The sequence below is a fragment of the Dromiciops gliroides genome, chromosome 5, assembly GCF_019393635.1.
Source record: "Dromiciops gliroides isolate mDroGli1 chromosome 5, mDroGli1.pri, whole genome shotgun sequence".
Taxonomy (NCBI): domain Eukaryota; kingdom Metazoa; phylum Chordata; class Mammalia; order Microbiotheria; family Microbiotheriidae; genus Dromiciops; species Dromiciops gliroides.
The window spans coordinates 200,448,122-200,471,101 of record NC_057865.1 but is presented as its reverse complement, the minus strand read 5'-3'; the positions used below and the strand labels follow the sequence as shown (position 1 = coordinate 200,471,101).

Genomic DNA, 22,980 nt, shown 5'->3' with positions numbered 1-22,980 from the left:
CAGACCACCACCGGCTATAATTATGGTTGAACAGTCACTTTTATTCTCAAGTCCTATTTTCAGGTGTTTACCACTCTCTTTAAAAAAAAAAAAAGGAAAGAAAGAAAGAAGAAAGAAAAAAAAAACTTGCCATGAAGTCAGACAGTCTCTTGTGTATTCTCAGTCTCACAAGGAAAAAAAATCTGGGGACCATTTGGTAAAATTCCACTTTGCTATCTTGGAGTTACTTAAAGACAGGGATTTCAGGGTTTAAACCTTTTTCTTTGTGCACAAGGATGACAGTGAGGACTTGAGGGGGCTGGGCACATGGAGTCAGAGAAAGGGACCCAGAAGACAAGATTCCTGGGTTCCATTCCTGTTTTCTCTAGGGACTGGGGGATGGGGAGATTCAGTTGCTTTCTTTCCTATTTGTGCCTTGCTTTTCCTCTCTGCAAAATGGGGACAATATGATTACCACATGCTTACCTTCCATCATCACGGTTTGAAAGCAGCTCCCTTCTCCCCCCACCCCCCTTCCCCAGTACAAAAGAGACACTGTAAGGAAATACTGAGCTTACAACATAGTTGTGAACACACACACATAAATAAAAAATATATAAGTGGAAAAAAATATATAAAGGAGTTCGTGTGTACTGTAATGGTCCATGTTAAAATCCTCTGATCAAAAAATGTGTCTTGAGCAGGGGGACCCAGGGCCCCTTCTCCATACAAAACAGTATAGCAGCTCAGCCAAGTAGGAGCAAGTAATATCAGGCAATGAGATCACACATATGCCACTCATATGATCTGCCTTGATCTTTGGAGTCTGTGTTCCCCAGTGGTTCCCCGCTGTTGCTATTGGCCCATCTCTTCAGCCAGGCCCTTTTCTGGCAACAGGGTGTGAAAGAGGAGCTCAGAGGGCAGACATGACTTGGCTGACAGGGATAAGTTTTTGGCAGAGGCCTCTCGCTGCAGCGGGCTAGGCTCCGTGTTCTGGGGCTCAGGATCTAGAGCCCCTGCGGGATGCTGGTTCCAACGCTGGTACTGCTATTTCCCAGAGTCAGAGTTCATATTTTAAACACAATGCTGACATCTTTAGGGAATGTGCCCTGTGCTAGGGAGCCACCCTTCCCAGGCCTGCCTCCTTTCCTTCTTTAGTGCCTAGAGCCAACAGCTGTCACCAACCCCACCCCAGACTCATATAACCACAGTATCAGAAAGCATTCAAAACACTGTAATGCCCTCCCTAACTCCTCTCTGCCACCCCAAATCCTATTCATCCCTTAAGTCACGTCTTCTGCAAAACTTTCCTTCCTGGACTACTCTATTTCCCTCTCCCACCCCCACGCCCCCAACTGATCTCTCCCATAGACTATTAGCATCTATTGTCTACTGCATACACTTGGCAATTAATCATGTAACAGGAGCAGGAATTGCCCTGCCGATAGTGGGGACTTTTCAATGCAGCTTTAGGTACCCATAGTAATGAAGCAGAGGAGGGGCTGTTCCTGGAGAAAGTCACAGGCTATCAGACGCCCAGGGTTGCCCCTGGACACCAAGATTGCATGCGGAAACACAAACTTGGGGAAAAAAGAAGGGAGAAACCACAAGGGACAAAGAATAGGAAGTACAATACGGAGCTGGGGAGGGAAAGGAGACTGCATTCAGCAGCTAGGGAGGTGTGGATATTTCTGAAAGGTAAATTGCAGGTTGTGGTCAGAGTGGTGGGATGGGGGGAAGGGGGTCAACTCATGGAGTAATCCTGTCTCTGTGTCCCCAAACACAGTCAGTCCTGGCAGAATCCTTGTGACTCTGGGTCCAAACCAAGAAACTTCAGAAGAGTCCATCCTACTCAAGAGATTACACAGGTTTCCACACTGGCCACTGAAAGAATACTGAAACTAGAAAGCAGAGATCATTAGCATTTTAGACACCAAGGTTTTAAGGTTTACCTTTTTTTTTTTTTTTAAGTGAGGCAATTGGGGTTAAGTGACTTGCCCAGGGTCACACAGCTAGTAAGTGTTAAGTGTCTGAGGCCGGATTTGAACTCAGGTACTCCTGACTCCAGGGCTGGTGCTCTATCCACTGCGCCACCTAGCTGCCCCCTTTAAGGTTTACCTTAAAGGTTTTACTTAAGGTTTTGCCAGATTTCTTCCTCATTAGCCACTTCCAGAGGGGTAAGAGATTGCACCCCTATGTATATAGGGGCAGAGAACGGGCCTGCTACTCTCTTTCCTCTTACTTGTTTGTAGTGCTTTATCTCCCTACTGGATGTGGAGAACCTCAAGTACAAAGAAGTTCAACCTTCTCTTTGACATCAGTCCTTTCACATCCTGCTGAGCCTGTCCTGTGAGGGGAGAAGAGTGGCACCCTGCCATCAATGATGAACATTCTCACACCTGGTCATACCTTCCTATCTCAGTGACTCTGAGCTCCTGTAGATCATCCTCAAAGCCCCATTCCACATTCCTACCACCCTATTCCCCATTCCACCCAACCCTTCCACTCCCTGTGTCCTCTGCAATGCTCCTTCTATAGGCAACAAACTTACCTTCATCATAAATCTTTTTCTCTCCAGCTCCCTTCACCTACCAGCTCTTACTAAAACCTGGCTCCCCACTGACAATACAGCTTCCCTGGACACACTTTCTGGTACTGGATGCCCCTGCACTCATTCTCCTCGCTTCATTGGTTGAGGCAGGGATGTTGGACTATTCTTTGCTCCCCATTACCTCTTTCAGGTTCTCCCCCTACCTCCATCACTGAGGTCCACACTACATCTACCACCCAATCAAAATTCTGATAGTTGTTGTCTACAGACACCCCATCCCCCACCCCTGGCCAGGTCAATCCCCCCTTCCTTCCTTGATGAATTCGATACCTCGCTCACAGTTTTTTCCTCCTCCCCAATTCCTGCCCTTATAATAGGGAACTTCAACATACATATTGATTCTCCCTCAAATATTCTAACTACTCAGTTCCTCTCAGGAGCTACTCCTTCACCACCCCACCTCAGCCAAATACAAAGATATACAAATACCCTCGATCTTGCCATCACCCACAAATGTTGCACCTCTCTGTTCAAGAATTCAGAAACCCTCTTATCTGACCATAACCTATTGGCTTTTCATTTCTCCCTCTGCCTTCCTTTATAAAACCCCACTCTTTATCTGCACCATAACTTCCAATACCTTGACCTTTTGATTCTCTCTCAGGCCCTCTCCCATGCACTAGCCAGTTTCTCCTTTTCTCCCTATCTTGACTCCCTGGTGAACCTATTCAATTCCACACTGTCCTTTTCTCCTGAATCCCTAGCTCCCTTATCTTATTGCCAATGATGCCCAGCCAACCCTCAGCTTTGGATCACTCCCACAATTCATTGCCTTTGTTTCTACATACTTGCTGTTGAACAAAGGTGGAGAAAATTACAATACCATTCGGATTGGGTCCTACAAATTTATGTTACATAACCCCAACTGTCCCCACACTGCTGCTAGGGAATCCTACTATACTTCCCTTATCAACTCACTATCTCATTCTCCACAGTGGCTCTTTCAAACCTTTTTTATCCCTCCTCAAACCTTCCAAGGCCTCCCCTCCCTGGGCTCTCTCAGTGGAGAATCTTGCCTCATATTTTGCAGAATTTTCTGTGAATTTCCTCTTTTCTCCTCTTCTTCATCTCCTATCATTCAGGTGCCTTCTGCCACCTTCTTCTCTTTCATGCCTGTCTTACCTGATGAAGTGGCCTTACCCTTTACCGAGGCAAACCTCCCTACTTGTTTAAATGATCCTATCCCATCTCATCCCTCCCAACAGATTGCCTCCTCTTGTCATTCCCACTCTTTCACTTATTTTTAATCTCTCCCTCTCTACTGGCTCGTTTTCTACTGTCTACATATTTCTTCCATCTACAAAAAAAACCAAACACCCTCACTTGATCCTTCCTTCCCCACTAACTATTGTCCTATGTCTCTTCTGACCTTGGTAGCTAAACTTTTCAAAAGGGTCACCTACAATAGGTGCCTCCACTTTCTCTCTACTTATTCTCTTTTTAACTTCTTAACAATCTGGTTTCCAACTGTATCATTCCACCAAAACTGCTCTCTCCAGTACTAATGATCCCTTAGCTGTCAAATGCAATGACCTTTTCTCAATTCTCATTCTCCTCTGCAGCCTTTGACATAGTTGATCACTCTTTTCCTCCTTGATATTCTCTTCTCTCTAGGTTTTTAGGACTCCATTCTCCCCCGGTTCTCCTCCTACCTCTCTGACCATTTCTTCTCTGTCTCCTCTCCTAGACCCTCCTCCATATCACTCCCTCTAACCACAGGTGTCCCTCAGGATTATGTCCTCGGCCCTTTTCTCTTCTCCCACTATACCAAAACTTCTTAAACTGTGGGTTGTGACCCCATATGGGGTTGTGTAACTGAATATGGGGATTGTGAAAAATTTGGTAGTATATAATCTATACCATATCTATATCTATATATTTGGTAGTTATATATCTATAAACCTAAGGTTGTGAAAAAATGTCTCTGGTGAAAAGGGGTCACGAGTAGAAAAAGTTTAAGAAACCCTACTCTATACTTTTTGGTGATCTTATCAGCCCCCATGGATTTAATGACCACGCTGATAATCTTCAAATTGACCTATTGGTGGGTGAATCTGAAATAACTGAAGAAACAAAAGTTTGAGCTTCCAAGCATATAGATTTATTACGCGATGCATACCAATTGTATAGCAAGACAGGACCAGGCCTCTTCAGCTTGGCACTGGACCCCAGATAGGGAGAGACAGATTTTTTTACACATTACAAGAAAGCAATTAACAGTATATAAATCAGGATAGGTAATCTGATTTCTAATTGGAGGAAAGATTAGGGGCTTTCCAAGTTGGGAAGGGAGCAAGCAGGTACAATTCCTTGAAATCAGAAAAAGAGGTGTCCCACTCCTCCCACCCCCAAGTGTCTGTATTCAGTCAAAGTTTGTGCTATAAGTTTCCAAGTTTGAAAGAGTAATTGACTGACCAATACAGGGTCAATTTTCAGGTAAGACATATGGGTTGCTTGAGATATATAATTGTGAGAAAACTTTCATCAATCTGGGTTTCTGGTCAGCATAACCCAGATCCTTAGTGAAGGGTCTCTAAGCAACAGGTAGAGATGGTCCAGCTTCCCAGCCACCCAGGGATAGGTTCAAGTGATGCAATAAAGTTTTCTCACAATTGAGTAGCTGAGCTAGATCCAGAATTGAGTCACAAGATAGAGTCAGTGTGGTTCACTCAGTGCTCACAATTCCCGCACTCATCTTGCCTCAAACTGTCTGCTGACCTCCAACCTTGAATCTCCAATTCTCTTTCAGACATCTCCAACTGGATGGCTAGTAGACCCCACACCTTCCTGTTACTGTAGAGAGCAACACCAGCTACCCAGTGCCCCAGGCTCCCACTATCACTCACCCCCTAGATCAGGACCTGCTGATTTCACCTCCATACCACTTCTCAAATCCATCCCCTTCTCTCTACTTACACAACCACCACTCTCTAACTCAGGGTTGCATGATTGTTCACCAGGACTATTGAAAGAGCCTCCTAATTGGTCCCCCTGCCTCAAATTTCTTCCATGCAGGTACCAAAGTAATTTTCCTGAAGTGCATGTCTTATCATGTCATTCCCTTACACAATAAATTCCAATGACTCCTTTCTGTTTATAGGATTGAATTGAAACCCCTTTGGCATTTAAAATGCCTGACAACCTGGAAAACCTCAACTAAACCTTTCTGGGCCATTTAACCCCACCCTCCTTCAACATCCTGCTGATGTTCCTCTGTTATCAAGGCCTTGGATGACTTAAATCAATAGTAGATTTGGGAATCCTCTCCCTAGGGCATTCTGTCCTGACTGCCAAGACACATCTATGGGGCCTCAGATGCCAATATTACAGGGGACAGCTTAGGATGGTGCAGTGGATAGAACTGGCCCTGGACTCAGGAGGACTTGAGTTCAAATCTCACCTCAGACACATTCTAGCTAGTGACCCTGGGCCAGGGGTCACTTAACTTCAATTGCATTAAAACATCCAGGGCCATCTCTAGTTATCCTGATATACATCTTGCCACTGGACCCAGATGACTCTGGAGTAAAGAGTGAGGTTGGTGATGAGGTTGGTGACCTTGCACACCCCTGCAAGTCATGACATCACCCCAATGTCATGGTCCTTTTTGAGAATGAAGGACAAACAACCATCACCACCATACTACATTTCATATTCTACCCAACCATCCACCCAGGTCATCTTGCTGTCCATCATGTTTTTTTCCCTTTTTTAAGCTTGGTCTTTGTTGATCTTAGGTATACAAATATCCCATGGTGGACATGTCCAGGATTGTGGGTGACCTTGTCAGTCTTTAAGGTATAGCAGTTCTAGATTACACCTGCCTGGCATTAAGAGGAAGTTTCTATCTCAGAGAGTTCAGTCATTAAAAAGAGGATTGGTGGGGCAGCTAGATGGCGCAGTGGTTAAAGCGCTGGCCCTGGATTCAGGAGTACCTGAGTTCAAATCCAGCCTCAGACACTTGACGCTTACTAGCTGTGTGACCCTGGGCAAGTCACTTAACCCCCATTGCCCCGCAAAAAAAAAAAAAAAAAAAAAGAGGATTGGCCAAAGCCTGGCCCATTTTATCTGAACAGTGCCTAGCCAAGAGGCAGCTAATGGGGGAGAACATAGACTGCTGGGCCTGGAGTCATGAAGTTCTGAGTTCAAATACTCGGGCACTTTCTAGTTTCCTGAGCCTGGGTAAGCCACTTAACTGCTGTCTGCCTCAGTTTCCTCAATTGTAAAATGGGAATGATAATAACACCTACCTCAGAGGACTGTTGTGAGAATCAAATATTTGTTAAAAAAAATTACTACAGTGCCTGGAACATAGTAGCTACTTAACAAATATTTGTTCTCTCCCTCCCCGAAGATGGAATGTAAAATGCTGTGGATCCAGGTCGTCGGTTTCTCAACAAGTTAGGGGAACAAGTGCCCTTCTGTAAAATAGGCCCTGCTTTAGCTAAATTTCTTGTCAAGGGATGATTTAACCAATGTAGAAGTTTCCCTTACCATCAGCCAGCTTCACCTCAGAACCTCTAGATCTTTCAAACTTAAAAAGTCACCTCTAATACTAGTCACATCCACTCTGGTTTACTTGTTCACCTAAGATCAAGAACAAATAATCTCTGAAAGGGGCAAACACAGCCTGGGCTTCCCTCCTCCCCTATAAGTCCACCTAGTTGAGTCTGTGATCCTTGTGGGAAGCAGTAGCAGGGTTGCTATGATACTAGGGTAGAGAAGGACCTGTTTTTCTCCTGTACTACCCCATGGGAATCACATCATGCCACCTGGAGAGTCACAGCCTAGGGGGTCTCAACCAGAAACTGTCTCCCTTTTTGTGAAAGCTTCCTGGTCTCATCGTACTGATGATTGGGTTGGAATGTCTTACACTGTTATTACTTGCTACCTAGGTCAACTCATTTCCCCTCTCTAGGTTTCATTGTAAAAGGGTGGTGGGGTGCTAACAGATTTTTCATAGCAAATTGGTTAGGGGGAATTACCTAATAAACTGTGATGAGTTTATGGGTTAATGAAGAGACTTTTCAACCTAGGGTAGTTGAACTTGTGTTTTTTTTTTAAGAGTTCTTAATTAATTTATTTAGAATTTTATTTTTTCCAATTACATGTAAAAACATTTTTTTATTTAGAATTTTATTTTTCCCCTAAATACATGTAAAACCAAATTTTAACATCGAATTTTAAAATTTTATCTTCCAAATTTCTTCTACCTCCCTTTCCACCCCTCCTTAGAACTCAAGCAATTTGGAGGCAGGCTAGGTGGTGCAGTGGATAAAGCGCTGGCCCTGGATTCAGGAGGACCTGAGTTCAAATCTGGCCTCAGACACTTGACACTTACTAGTTATGTGACCCTGGGCAAGTCACTTAACTTTCATTGCCTCGCTCAAAAAAAAAAAGAACTCAAGCAGTTTATACATGTGTAGTTATACATGTGTAGTCATGCAAAACATTTCCACATTAGTCAAGTTGGTGAAAAAAAAAAAAAAAACTTTAGGAAAAGGAACTAAAATAAAAAATTTATGCTTCAATCTGTATTCAGATACCATCAGTTCTTTCTATGGAGATGGATTGCATTTTTCATAAGTCCTTCAGAGTTGTCTTAGATCATTGTATTGCTGAGAATAGCAAAATCATCCATAGCTAATCATCTTACAATGTTGCTGTGACTTTCACTTTGCATCTGCTCATGTAAGTCTTTTCCAGGTTTTTCTGAGAGCATGCTGATCATCATTTCTTATAGCACAAGTGTTCCATCATAATTACATCCCACAATGTATTCAGCCATTCCCTAATTGATGGGCATCCCCTCAATTTTGAATTCTTTGCACCATAAAAGAGCTGCCACAATTATTTTTGTACATATAGGGTCCTTTAACTTTTTGGTTTTATCTCTTTTTGGATATTGACCTAGTAGTGGTATTACTAGGTCAAAGAGTATGTGTGGTTTATAGCCCTTTGGCCCATATGAACTTGGTTTTTTTAAAGAAATATTTTGATGACCTGTGTTTCAGTATAATAGGTTTCTTTTGATAATTCAATGTATTTTATGCATTTTAAAAACATTCTGAGTGGGAAGCCATAGGTATTACAAGGACACTAAAAAGGTTAAGAACCCTTGCATTAGAGTCTCACAGCAATACTGTGAGGGTAGGTGGTTATAGACTGGATGGCTAGGTGGCACAGTGGATAGAGTGAGCTGGGCCTGGGGTCAGAAAAGACTGATCTTCCTGAGCTCAACTCAGATCTCAGACACTTCTTAGCTGTGTGACCCTGGGCAAGGTCACTTCACCCTTTTGCCTCAGTTTCCTCATCTGTAAAATGAGCTGGAGAAGGATATGGCAAAACCACTCCAGTTGTCTTTGACAAGAAAACCCCAAATGGGGGCACAAAGAGTAGAACATGACTGAAACGACTGAATAACAACAACAACAACAACAAGATATTATTATTCTCATTTTATATATGAGACTGAGAGATTAACAAGTTCGTGGTACCCAAGGTCACACAGCTAGTAAATATCAGAGGCAGGATCCAAATCTAGGCCCGAGACCAGACCCTGTACTCCCATTTCAATTCAATAAAGATTGAATGTGCCAGGTACTATGTGCAAGGCACTGTGCAAAGCACAGGGCTTCTCTCTTCCCAGTAAACTCACATTGCCTTCCAAGTACATAAGCTCAGCAACATGCTTAGCTTATTCAGAACAATATACAGTTCTTTCGTGTGGTTTCTGAGTCAAGAGCTCTGGAATAATGCTTGTTTTGTTCTGTTTTGTTACTGCATGTCCCTATTATTCCTTCTTGGAGAAAGCAGAAGAGCTCATGGGGAAGAGACTTTCTGGTTATTTTCAATTAAAAAAAAAAAAGTGTACGATGTGCTAGACATTGAGCCAAGGCACTGGAGATACAATACACAAATAGCACCTCAGGAGGTGCTTAAATTCTACTGTGGAGATATAACTTTGTTCACAAAGAAGTAAAATATGGGATAGCTCCCCCAAAATACACAGTAATGAGGGGGGTACAGAGAACTCAGGGAATCACATCTCTAATGGTGTCACAGTAGAGAACTGGGCCTGGAGTCAGGATAACTAGAGTTCAAATCTCCTCTCAGATACTTACTAGATATGTGACAGTGGGTCAGTCACTTAACCTCTGTTTGCCTCAATTTCTTCAACTGTCAAATGTGTACAATAATAGCACCTACTTCCCAGGGTTGTTGTAAGGATTATATTGGATAATAATGACAAAGTACCTAGCATATAATAGGCACTATATCAGTGCTGACTATTGTAATTTGAACTGAGACTTAAAGGAAAATAGGACATTGAGCTGAAGAGAGAGAGTCTATTCTAAGCATGGGGAGAAAGTGTATCAAAATGCATGGAGGCAGGAAATTTATAATGCATATAGAAAACAGTAAGCAGTCTAGTTTGGTTGGTGTATAGTTGAGGAGGAGTAATACAAAATTAGCCTGGAAAATAGTCAAACTGTGAAAGGTCTTTCATGCCAAAAAAGGGGAGTTCTTATTTTAAGTCTGCTTTGGTCTTTCCCGTGAATGGTTCATTGGAAGGTCTCTAAGTATCTCCTAACAAAAACATTAGAAAAAAAAAAAAGGTCTGTCTAGACTCTTTATACTTTCTTCCTTCCAAGCTTAGGTCATGTTGTCCAAAGCATTTTAGTACTGGGTATCTTTCTAGAAACTTCTGTCTTAAGTTGGTCTTCATTATCATCACTCCCATTAGTTAATGGCTAAGATGAATATAGTCCATATATTTATACATAATATAGTATAACATATTACATATAATACAATGTATAAATATAGTCCATATATATAATATATATATATAATATTGTCCTAGAGTCCTTATCCCCAACTCTCATTCTCACTGATGAGTTCTTGAAGTACCTTTGAAAAGTTGGGATGTCTTTCTAATCCCATTGGTTTGAGCTCCCAATCCAGTGCATTCTCCCCAGTATAAATTATGAAGTGTTAATGCCTCAGTGTCACTTAACTAGTTAATATAAATGAGCTTTTAGAAAGGGATATTTATCAAGAAAATGCAGCAAGAAGAGAAGTAAAAATATTTCCTCCCAACCACCCTGATCCCTTCACCTCAGGCACATTCTCCTTATACCTTCTTGGTCTCTGGAAAGAATGGGCTCCAGGGGCAGCTAGGTGGCACAGTGGATAAAGCACCGGCCCTGGATTCAGGAGTGCCTGAGTTCAAATCCGGCCTCAGACACTTAACACTTACTAGCTGTGTGACCCTGGGCAAGTCACTTAACCCCAATTGCCTCACAAAAAAATAACAAAAAAAAAGAATGGACTCCAACTTAAAGTAGTTGCTACAAAGAATTGTCCTCTCTCAAAATTCTCCCAAATAGCATAGCAGATGGCCTAAGTTGCTTCTGATCAAATGAGATATTCTTGACAAATGTTTGTTCCTTTCTCCTTCTCTTCCTTCTTGGATGCTATGCTGGGTTAAGTAGATCTGTTAGGGCTTCACTCCTTCCTGGGCTCAGATTTTTATAGACTCTGGCATAGAATTCCATCTCTGGACCTTTGGCCATCTCCCAACCTTTCAAAGCTCATAAGGTCACAACTTAGTTTGTGCTGCCTCCAATATTCCTTCACCTAAGGGAGGAAAAATAGACACAATAGGTAAAAATCCAACAGGCCAGACCATGTACTCTGTCTTCATGTCCAGTCACAACTAGAGAGAAATAGTCAGTCTCTCTCTCTCTCTCCTCTCTCTCTCTCTCTCTCTCTCTCTCCCTCCCCTCCCTCCTTCCCTCTCACCTCTGTCTCTGTCTCTCAGTCTGTTTGTCTCCTTTTTCCTGAGGCTTATCGCAGTCCTCACTCTTCTGTAACAAGGCAGGACAAAAAATAGCGCTTTGCTCTGTTTTGTGCTTTTCGATGCATACCTAGTTCTGGCTCAGTAGCCAATTGAAAGTTCTTTTCTAAACTGAGTGGTAGCATGTAGGAAATATTTATAGAATAGCTATGCTCTGAAGTGAAGAGCAGGGCTCTCATATTACCCATCATCATGTACTTCCAAAAGCAGGCTCACTTAGCCTCCCCAGAGCTGTGGAAGTGTCTGAGACCAGATTTGGAGTCAGTTCTTCCCGACTCTAACTCCATTATGCTATCACTGTTCCACCTGGCCGCCTAGGTGTAAACGAGGTTGCAGTCTGCTGAAAATAATGGCATAGGATGAAATCTAGGGCACACAAGGAGAGGTTGGACCTTGGAAAGGAGAAGAATGATTTGGAGATAATGTCAAGGGATTTGAGATGAAGAGGAGAGAGAGAGGGAGCTCATAAGAACCAGCTACTATTTTCTCGGGAAAATAAGAGACAACGGTCCTATGCTAAGAGAAGTCAGGAGGGAGATGTATAGGAGACTTGAGGGGAGAAGAGGTGGTTTAGAACATCCTCTGTGGAGAGTGGAACAGAGAATCAATTAGGAAGGCATAGGAGGGTAGGAGATACTATGAAAAGAAAGACTGAGCCAGGTACTTCTTGAAAAAAGAAGATTGTTGGAGGTTAATATATTACAGTGATGGGCAGCATAGTTGGCACAGCGGATAGAACACTGGGCCTGAGGTCAGGAAGACCTGAATTCAAAGCTGACCGTAGCCACTTACCAAGTGAGTGTGACCCTGAGCAAGTCATTTAACCCTCTGTTTGTCTCAGTTTCTTCATCCGTAAAATGAGTAGAAGGAAATGACAAACCACTCCAGTTTCTTGGTCAAGAAAATCCCAAATGGGGTCATGAAGAGTCATGAAGACTGAAATGACTGAACAACAACATATTACTGTGATAGAAATCCAGACTGTGTGACAGAAGGATGGCATAACCTCAAGGGAATAGATATTTCAATGAGGAATAGGAAAAGGAACTTTAAGAGCAAAGAAAGTGTTTTTTCTATCAGTGAATGTTTATATTGGGTCCTCTGCAGATGGAATCAGAATAACCAGGCCTGAATCCCATCTTCCACACATCACTTAACCACTCTGAATTTCAGTTTCCTCTTCTGTTAAATAAAGATAATTTTACTCTTATTATTGGTTTCATAAAGTTGCTAAGAAAAAGTGTTCTGTTGGGGGCAGCTAGGTGGCACGGTGGATAAGAGCACTGGCCCTGGAGTCAGGAGTACCTGAGTTCAAATCCGGCCTCAGCCACTTAACACTTACTAGCTGTGTGACCCGGGCAAGTCCTACTTACCACAATTGCCTCACTAAAAAACAACAACAACAACAACAAACAAAAGAAAAGTGTTCTGTTAACCTTAAAGTGTTAATAATAAATATCATTATTATTATTATTGTTTTGAACTAGATGAACTCTGGAGGACCCTTTTATGATTGTATTGCTGACTCCAAGGCTAGTCTTAAAGTATCTTTTATTAAAAATTTATTTCATTTTCAGTTCCCAGAAAAAAAAACAAGCATTTCCATAACACAGTACAATAAAAAGGATGCTTACACATGAAACTACAAATCTACAAGTACAACTTAGCATTTGGACAGTATAGGTATGGGGTCATAGTTGGAAAAAATCTGTTGGAATTTAGGAAGAATTTTGTATACTTGAACAAATAAAAGTAATACCTTAGCATTTCACAAGCTGCTCAGGAAACAGGCCAGTTTAGCTCACAGGGAAATGGATGCACATGTGTTGGTGCACATAGTCTTCAAAGAGAAAAAAAAATACTTTGGGCTTTGAAGAACAGAGAACAGTGGGGGACTGAGTATGATTCTCACAAAAATGCTTATAACTGGGTTAAATTGGATGCTAATAGTCTCAACAATAACAAAAAAACATTTATTTAGAAACCTACTATGTGCAAGGCACTGAGTTCCTGCTGCAATAGGGCTTAAAATCTACTTAATACATGCAATATAATCTGAAGATCTAGAGGGAGCTTCCTGTAGGAGGTGTCACATGATTGAACCTTGAAGGAAGCTAAGGATTCTAAGCATCACAGGTGAGGAAGAAAAACATTCCAAGAATGTGACCTAGTCCTTGCAAGAGCCCTGAGATAGGAGATTAAATGCCAAACTCTGGGAATGATGAGTAGGCTGGTTTGACTAAAACAAAGAATGCATGAAGAGGTGAAATAAGTATGGGAAAGTAGGGTGGGGTGAGATTATGAAAGGTTTAAATGCCAAGCCAGGTTTGCATTTTATCCTAAAAGTAATAGGGAGCCCACTGATTATTCAGCACTTTTATCAAAAGGTGCCAGTTATCCAGGATATTTGAGTCATACAGAGGGAATGAGCTCGAAACATCATTATTAATTGATAGCATTTATATGTTGCTTTAGGTTTACAAAGCACTTTACACGTATTACCTCACTTCATCATTGTTCAGACTGGCCTACAGGCAATGGTGAGGATTGTGAGGAAAGCATAGGTGAGTGGCATGGCTGGACAGTCATAATCAGTACCAGGCATTTGATCTTGGGCTTGTCCTTATTGTATTGTACATACTTTCCTGGTTGTTTCTCCCGTTTTGGGGACCAGCATTAGGAGAAATGAGATGTTTGTATTCCTGAGGTGCTTTCTGTGGGTTTTCTTACCATATTGCTCACTGTCCAGAAACCAGTCTTGCCTGGCAGAGAGCAACAATGATGACAAGAGTGTAGTCAGGGTCAACAAATACTCTGGCCGTATGGGCTTAAGAGCATGTGTGGGCCAAGGTTTCAGGACTCTGGATGTTCAGGCATTTGAGGAAGGATGTAGGAGAAAAACAGCATCTTCTCAGCACTTGGGGAGGGAAAATGACAGAACTGAGCTGGAGACTCCTTGGCAATGAATTGGGATGGAGCCAAGCCTTCTGGTTTTCAAAGCAGAAACCCTCACTGGGGACTGTTGCCCCGACATTGTTGCCAAGATACAGCTGCTCAGACTTTGGTGACAAAACAAAGGGAAATAATGTGAGGTCATTAGAGCCACTGGAACAATTGAACAAAGAAAGCAAAAAAAAAAAAAATGTACCATCAACACTTGGAATCACACAAAGCGTGGACAGAGAAGCAAGGACAGAGACCCCCTTGTGCCTAAATGAGGAGGTTTGTAAGATAGCTGCTGCACTGGCTCGGCCAGTGCTTGCGAATAACTTCTCAATATCTTTTACTGGGTTTGGTCATCCATTTACTGCCTTCTTGACTCTGTCTGGGCCCCTTCTCTTCTTTGTCAACATTTGCTATCTTGAAGACCTCATCATAGTTTCGACTATCATACCTATTCAAATGAATCTCAAATTTATATATCTAGCTCTAATCTCTCCTCCTAATCCTTAATAAAAAATCATCAACAGTCTGATGGATAGCTCCGCGCTGGATGTGCAAACCTGCCTCAAATCAACAGAGTATAATAGGATCATAGATTTAGGAAGCTGGGAAAGAGGCCATACGGAGGTTACGGAAGTCCCACCCTTTCATTAACCGATGAGGAAAGTCGAGATCCCAGAGAGATTAAATGACCTGTTATACAGCTAATAAATTTGGGAGGCAGGAACAGGAAGAACACAGATCTTCTTGACTCTAAGTTTAGTGCTCCTGTCTCCTACAAGGGTGCTGACCTCTCAAATAGAATTCATTATATTTCCTTGTTAAATCTTCAATTCCGGGGCAGCTAGGTTGGTGCAAGTGGATAAAGCACTGTCCTTGGGATTCAGGCGGACCTGAGTTTCAAATTTCAGCCTCAGACACTTGACACTTAACTAGCTGTGTGACCCTGGGCAAGTTCCCTTAACCCTCATTGCTCTGCAATAACAAAACAAAACAAAACAAAACACAATCTTTCCATTCCTCTAATCTTCCTTGTTTCTGATGAGGGCATCACCATCATCCCAGGACATAAAGTTCATAACCTAAGATATATAACTTGATTCTTTCCTCTTTGTCATCCTCCAGCTGCCTAGTGTTTCAGTTGTCTCCAAATTCTCTTTCATGCATTCCCTTCTCTCCACTCATAAAGCCACCAGCCTCTTTCAGGCCTTCCATTTTGTCTTGCTTTCAATTTCTTGTCTTTACAATCCATCTTCCATGCAATTCACTGCCAAAGCAATCTTTCTTTGCTTTTTAATATTTCAATTTATTATTTACTTTAAATATTCTTTTATTTTTAAATCGTGAGTTCCAAATTCCTTCCCTTCCTCCCACCCCCTCCCACTCCCACTGAGAAGGCAAACAATATATCAATTACACATGTGAAATAGTTCAAAATAGATTTTCATATTTGCCATATTTCCCCCCAAAAGTAAGAAAAATAAAGTGAAAAAATTATACTTCAATTTTCATTCAGAGTTCATCAGTTCTCTCTTGGGAGGTAGATAGCATTTTTTCATTGTGAGACTTTTGGAATTGTCTTGAATCATTGTATTGATCAAAGTAGCCAAATCTTTCACAGTTGATTATCATTACAATATAGCTGTCACTAGGCATAGTGACTTCCCAGTTCTTCTTACTTAACTTCATATACTTCTCACCATGTTTTTCTGAAACCACCCTCCTTGTCTTTTTTTATAGCACACTAGTACTCCGTCATAATCACATACCACAACTTGTTCAGCCATTTCCCAATTGATAGACATCTCCTCAATTTCCAATTCATTGCCACCACAAAAAGAACTGCTATAAATACTTTTGACCATATAGGAAACAGACCTAGTAGTGGTATTGCTGGGTCAAAGGGTATACACAGTTTTATAGCCTTTGGGGCCTAGTTCCAAACTGTTCTCCAGAATAGTTAAAGTAGTTTACAACTCCAGAAGCAGTTCATTAGTATACCTGTTTTTCTCTCACCCCCTTTAGCATTTGTCATTTCTGGTAGGTGTGAGGTGGTACCTCAGAGTTGTTTAAATTTGTATATCTCTAATAAATAGTGATTTGGAACATTTTTTCATATGACTATAGATAGCTTTGGTTTCTTCTGAAAACTGGCTGTTTACATCCTTTGACCATTTATCATTTGGGGAATGGCTCTTATTTTTATAAATTTGACTCAGTTCTATACTCAGTATATATTTGAGAAATGAGGCCTTTATCAGAGAAATTTGCTGTAAATATATATATTTTTTTGGACGGGGCAATTGGGGTTAAGTGACTTGCCCAGGGTCACACAGCTAGTAAGTGTTAAGTGTCTGAGTCCAGATTTGAACTCAGGTCCTCCTAAATCCAGGGCTGGTGCTCTATCCACTGTGCCACCTAGCTGCCCCTACTGCTGTAAATATTTTTGATATTACTTCATTGTCTATGGTACCTTTTAGCATAATGTAGTTTCCTTGATTATCTCTTTTAATTAGGTCTATTTTTGCTTTTGCTTTGTCTGATATCACGATTGCTATCCTAGCTTCTTCAAAGCTAGACACAAGTCTAACTAAGTCACTCTCTCCCTGGCTCAAATACCTCCAATGACTTTCATTTTCTCTAAGATTATGCATAATCTCCTTAGCCTCACATTTAGGACAGTCTGAATCCTTCCTACCTTTTCAACCTTATTTTATATTGCCCTCTTTCACTAATGCTTATGTTCTTGACAAATTAGACTCAATACTCCATCTCCTACTTTTTTGTTTTTCCTAGGAAATGTTCGGCTTGCCTGGAAAAAACACTCATCTCTCTTTCTCAGAATCATTCAAGGTGTCGACCAGGTTTCACATCCAACTTGAAGCGTTCTCTGCTTTTCCTACTTGTGAGAACTCCCTCCCTTCTCAATTTTCTTCATACTCTGCTTATATGTATAAACATTGGGTCTCCTGAGTAGGAGGTAATGTCTTTGTTTAACTTATGTTTTTTTTTATTCTGAACTTAAAAGCCCAAACAAGAGAGCAGTTCCATGTTCACAGCGCATCTCACATCTCCATTTCATACTGCTTTTTTTTTTTAAATACAATAAATCCCACATGTTACTTTTAATACTATCCTGCCAGTGTTTCCTTATACATTTATTTTTTTCTTCTTCTGTTCATTTAAAAAATATTTCAAAAGCCTCATTTTTTCTTTTGACATCATTAGTAGTAATCATCCATCCTCCCAACCTCCCCCAATTCAAAAGAAGAGAAATAAAAAAAGAACGAACTCACATTGTAACAAACATAATCAAGCAAAATGAACCCACATGGTAGCTATGCCCAGAAATGTATGTCTCTTTTGCCACCTTGAGTCCATGACCTCTCTATCAGGAGGTGGGTAATATGCTTCCCAATAGGTCCTCATTATTACATGATCAGAGTTCTTAAGTCTTTCAAATTTGTTTTTCTTTACAGTGTTTTGACTTTGGATAAATTATTCTCCTGGTTCTGACTACTTCACTCTGCATTAACTCCTACCCAGGACTTCTATGATAACACAACGATATTCCATTATATTCATATTCCAATTTATTCAGCCATTATCCAGTTGATGAGCACTCCCCACCCCAAACCTCTTAGATTCTAGTTCTTTGCTTTTCTTCACTTCTCCTCTTTTAATCCTCCTAATTCAGGATCAGGAAATTTGTTTTGCTTGTATGAATAGGTCAAAACTCTCCTGCACCTCCTGCTGCCAATCATTCAGACTTTTCAGTGACTCTGGGTATTCTGAGTCCACAAGGTAGACAACAAACCTGGAAATAACCATCTCAGGATCACTGTTCTATCACTTGTGTTCAGGAAAAAAAACATAAAGCAGAAGAGCTAATTAGGTCTCACTGTCCAGTGTTAAGAGCAGCCATAGTCGCTGGAGGCGGAGCATCCCTTCCTGAGAATTCCAAGGAAGAGGTTTAAAAAGGTCCCAATATACTTTTGGGGGGAGGAGAGTGAGAGACAGAGAGACAGAGACAGACAGAGACAAAGAGACAGGAAGACAGACACAGACAGAGACAGAGACAGACAGAGATAGAGACAGAGGCAGAGAGAGACAGAGAGACAGACACAGACACAGACACAGACAGAAAGACATAGACATACAAAGAGAGAGAAAGGGAGAGTCAGAGAGACAGAGAGAGATAGAGACAGAGACACAGAGACACAGAGAAAGAGAGAGAGAGAGAGAGAGAGAGAGAGAGAGAGAGAGAGAGAGAGAGAGAGAGAGAGAGAATGCAATAGTTAGATGGCCAATGGATAGAGCTCTGGGCCTGGAGCAAGAAGACCTGAATACTGGGGCAGCTCGGTGGCGCAGTGGATAAAGCACCGGCCCTGGATTCAGGAGTACCTGAGTACAAATCTGGCCTCAGACGCTTGACACTTACTAGCTGTGTGACCCTGGGCAAGTCACTTAACCCCCATTGCCCCGCAAAAAAAAAAAAAAAAAGAAGACCTGAGTACTAATCCAGCCTCAGACCCTTACTAGCTATGTGACCTTGGGCAAGTCCCTTAGCTTCTGTTTGCTTGTTTCCTCATCTGTAAAATGGGGATAATACCAGCACCTACATCCCAAGGTTGTTGTGAGCACCAAATGAGATAATAATTGTAAAGTGGACTTTATAGTACTTTATAATAAATTTACCTTACAATAAGTTACTTTACAATAATAATTATAAAGCAAAGTTCCTGACACATAGTAGGTACTTTATAAATGTTAGCTATTATTATTATTGTTATTATTATTATTAGTTCACCAGAAAGGACCAGGACATATAAGCATCTCTCAAAAAGGGATGGGTACAATTTCACAGGTAGTAGAAAGAGGGCTCAGTGTAGTGCAGATCCTGTTCATGTATGGATTTCACTAGCTGGTGCTCTGAGATTCTGTGGCTACCCAGAAAAGAATTTACATTAGAATTACTGTGGGGTAGCAGTTGTAGGGGATCACTGGTAGAGTTAATTTATTGAGAATATTAATTCACAATAACATGTGTTTCCTTAGTGCCATCCCTCTAAAGATCTCAGAGCACTTAGCTGTCTCCCATTGATACTATCAATAGGCTTTTGCGGCAAAGCACCTTTAGGAGCACCAGGGATTTACAGCATTGTTTGAAGAGGAAAGCAGCCTGGGACTTTGATCCTATATTGGTCTGAGCTTCATTAGGAAGTCTTGTGACGGGTGCAAATAAATAGAATTCTGTTCCATAAAGACTGCTGCAGGGACAAGTATCCACCACAGAGCTGAGCATTGAACGTGGGAGAAAGGTTGGGGTGCTGACCTTCTGGGCTGGGACTGGTTGCTGTTGTGTCACCTGGTCTACATTAGTAATACCATTGGCTATGAGCTGCAGTAAATGCAGCATTTTTCACTGTGACGAAATGAGCCCAGGGCACACCCAAACAGAATGTTCCCTGCCATTTCACCACTAGTAACCTTGTGCCAACATCAGTCTAGAGATCACAAGTTTCTCTTCTAAAGGTCAAATCTTTGGGATCTCATATCCCCAGCTTTTCTTTCTTCTTAGTACTTTCCCCCTCCCCAACCTCATCCCAAGTTCACAGTCAGATGATTAATTTTTTTTAATAATAAAATGTTTTAATCAATATTCTTAACAATTTATTAAAGGAATAAAATAACACAATAATTGTTTTTAACCACTGCAAAAGGTGTTCATAACACTTCCTGGAAGTTATCTGGGGGAAACAGATTAGGTAAACAATGGGAAAGGTAGGAAATATATGTGACTGTATATATATATATATATATATATCAACAACTTTGAGCATAGGCATGCCCAACACATGTTACTAGGGTGTGCACTCAGGAAATTTAATTTTATTTTTAACAAACATTTATTGAATATTCAACAGAAAGCACCATGTATCTTTTTCTCAAACTAAAGTAACTAAAGTTTAACTAAATTCATTTAAAAAAAAATTAGCAGGTAAACTTAAAAAATATAAAAACAAAAAAGAAGCACATTTAATGAGACAAAATATCAAATTTTACTCTAGTGATAACCAAATATTTACAAAACCATAGCAAATTTTCATATTTCTCTTTAAATTCTTCCTAATTTTTCCAGACAAACTGCTATCCCATATTCCCCCATTTTAGATTTATGAAGTTGATTTTTTTTTTGTACTCAAGGATAAGACATTTAGGGGGCAGTTGGGTGGCACAGTGGATAAAGCACCGGCCCTGGATTCAGGAGGACCTGAGTTCAAATCCGGCCTCAGACAAATGACATTTACTAGCTGTGTGACCCTGGGCAAGTCATTTAACCTTCATTGCCCCGTGCAAAAAAGAAGAAGAAGAAGAATCAAGAAGAAAACATTTATCCCTATTGAACTTCCTTCAAGATTCAGCCCAATGCTCTCATTATCTTTTTGACTCTTGACTCTGTCATCCATTTCTTCCAGTTTTTTGCCATCTGCTCGTTTGATGAACATGCCATCTATGCCTTTATCCAAGGCACTGATTTAAAAAAATGTGAAACACAGATCTCTAGGGGATCACACTTGGGACCTTCAACTAGATTGACATTGAGTGGATAACAACTTCTCTTTGAGTCAGGTCACTCAACCAGTTCTTAAATCCATCTAGTTGGTCTGTCATCTAGTCAATATCTCTCCATCTTCTTTCTCCATGAGGACAGCATGAGATACTCTATCAAAAGCTTGGCTAAAATCTAGGTAAACTCTATCTACAGCATTCCCCTAATGTACCAGTTGAGTAACCCTGTCAAAAAAGGAAATGAAGTTTGTCTGGCACGACCTGTTCTTAAAGCCATGCTGGCTCCATGTAATCACTTTGCTGAAACTCAGATGACAGATATATATCCCATCTATATTTCTGGAACTGTACTGGAAACTACTACAAGCTTGGTCAAATCAGCCAAAAGCTCGAAACTTCCTGGCATCGCTTTCAAGGGACCTGGGCCATGTCATGAAGAAATATGAGCCGAGCCACTGGTTCATAGACTCAGAGCTGGAGGGGCCCTTAGAGGTCACTAAGTCCAGCTCCCTTATTTTATAAGTAGTTCAGAGACTCAGAGAGGTGAAGTGTGACTTGCCTTTGGTCACCCAGGTACAAAGTGGCAGAACTGGGATTTAAAGTCCGATCGTTTGATTCTTCCCCACTAAGGAAAGTAGCTAGAACTGCTCCCATCCTCACCCTGCCGCTCTTCCCCTCCCCAGTGTGTGCAGGACAGGAGCATGTAGGTCCCCAGAACCATAAATAAGTTCAGTTTTGTGATTAAGCCTAAGAATATCCCCAGCAGCAACACAGGGCAAGAGGAGGACCTGAATCCTAGTCAGTCCAGTCTGGGTGAAAAGGTTTACCAAATGGAGGGTTGGGGTGGGAGTGGGGGGGAACAGACAGGTGAGGAAGGAGTTCAGAGGGAATGCTGGGAGCATGTCAAGGGAAACATGAGTGGAGGGATTCACTAATTCATTGTGTCTTCTCTGTTTCTTTTCTTTTTTGTGGGGCAATGAGGGTTAAGTGACTTGCCCAGGGTCACACAGCTAGTAAGTGTCAAGTGTCTGAGGCCGGATTTGAACTCAGGTCCTCCTGAATCCAGTGCTGGTGCTTTATCCACTGTGCCACCTAGCTGCCCCCTGATTGTGTCTTCTCAAATGAGACACAGATAGGGCAGGGATAAATATCCTAGCACTCCCTTCATAAATTCAGAGAGTGGGTGCTGGGTCGTGTTCCTTTTCCGCGTCCTTAGTTCTTCAAGGGGGCGGGGGAAGGTGTGGCATATCAGTGAAAGCCTGATTGGCAAAACAGGAATGGGATAGTATTGATGACAGAGGCAAGTATAGGGCTGGTAAGTAAGGGGTGACAACCTGAAACGGAGTCTTTTGAACTCAGCACCTCAGCATACAGGCCAGCTCTCACAGATTCAAGTGACAGACAGCTGTTTGTTTTTCTTAGAGTGCTGACGCTGACAGAGCAAACCTCAGCATGCAAAAACTCAGCCCTGCCCCAAGGCTTCTTTCTGACAGTGAGCTGAGACAAACAGCATAGTTCTAGGAGGACGGCTTATCCCAGAGGTGTGAGACACCTCAGGTTTTAGGGGCTTTTTTTTGTTTGTTTGTTTTCTTAACAGACTGAGGAAAATAACCAAGACTTTCCAGAAATATGTTTTCAGGAGGGTGCTCCAAGTGATCCCTTGTGAGGCATAAAGCAAAAAAGCCCAAGTAAGGTTAGGGCAGAGTCTGAGGGCCAGCATGTGATAAAAGTGGGAGAAAGAGCAAGAAAGAAATGGGTCAGGTTAAGGAGGAGAGCGACAAGGAAAGGCCCTGGGCTAGGAGAAAGAAGGCAGGGAGGGTAGGGACAATGCAGTAAGAGTGCCACCTGCTGAACCTCTTACATCATGGTGCCCAGTGAGAACATTCAATTAGGAGTCAGGGGCCCTGGTTCACAGCTCGGAAATGAGCAGTGGGACCTTGGGGAAATCATTGGACTTCTCTAGACCTCAGTGTCTTCATTTGTAAAATGAGGAGGCTGGACTAGGTGACCT

At 41.7% G+C, this 22,980-nt stretch overlaps 1 protein-coding gene across 3 annotated transcripts in view; it reads left to right on the top strand.

Moving 5' to 3' along the window:
* The window catches only part of NINJ2 (ninjurin 2), a 162,542-nt gene that overhangs the window by 57,889 nt on the left and 81,673 nt on the right, over positions 1-22,980 (top strand). The window contains exon 1 of one of the 3 annotated variants that reach the window (XM_043967981.1): positions 17,254-17,376. The exons of the other annotated variants lie outside the window; for them this stretch is intronic. The gene's annotated coding sequence lies outside the window, so the exon portion shown is untranslated. Of the gene's footprint in view, positions 1-17,253; positions 17,377-22,980 lie in introns of those variants that run through there. 3 annotated transcript variants of the gene reach the window in all.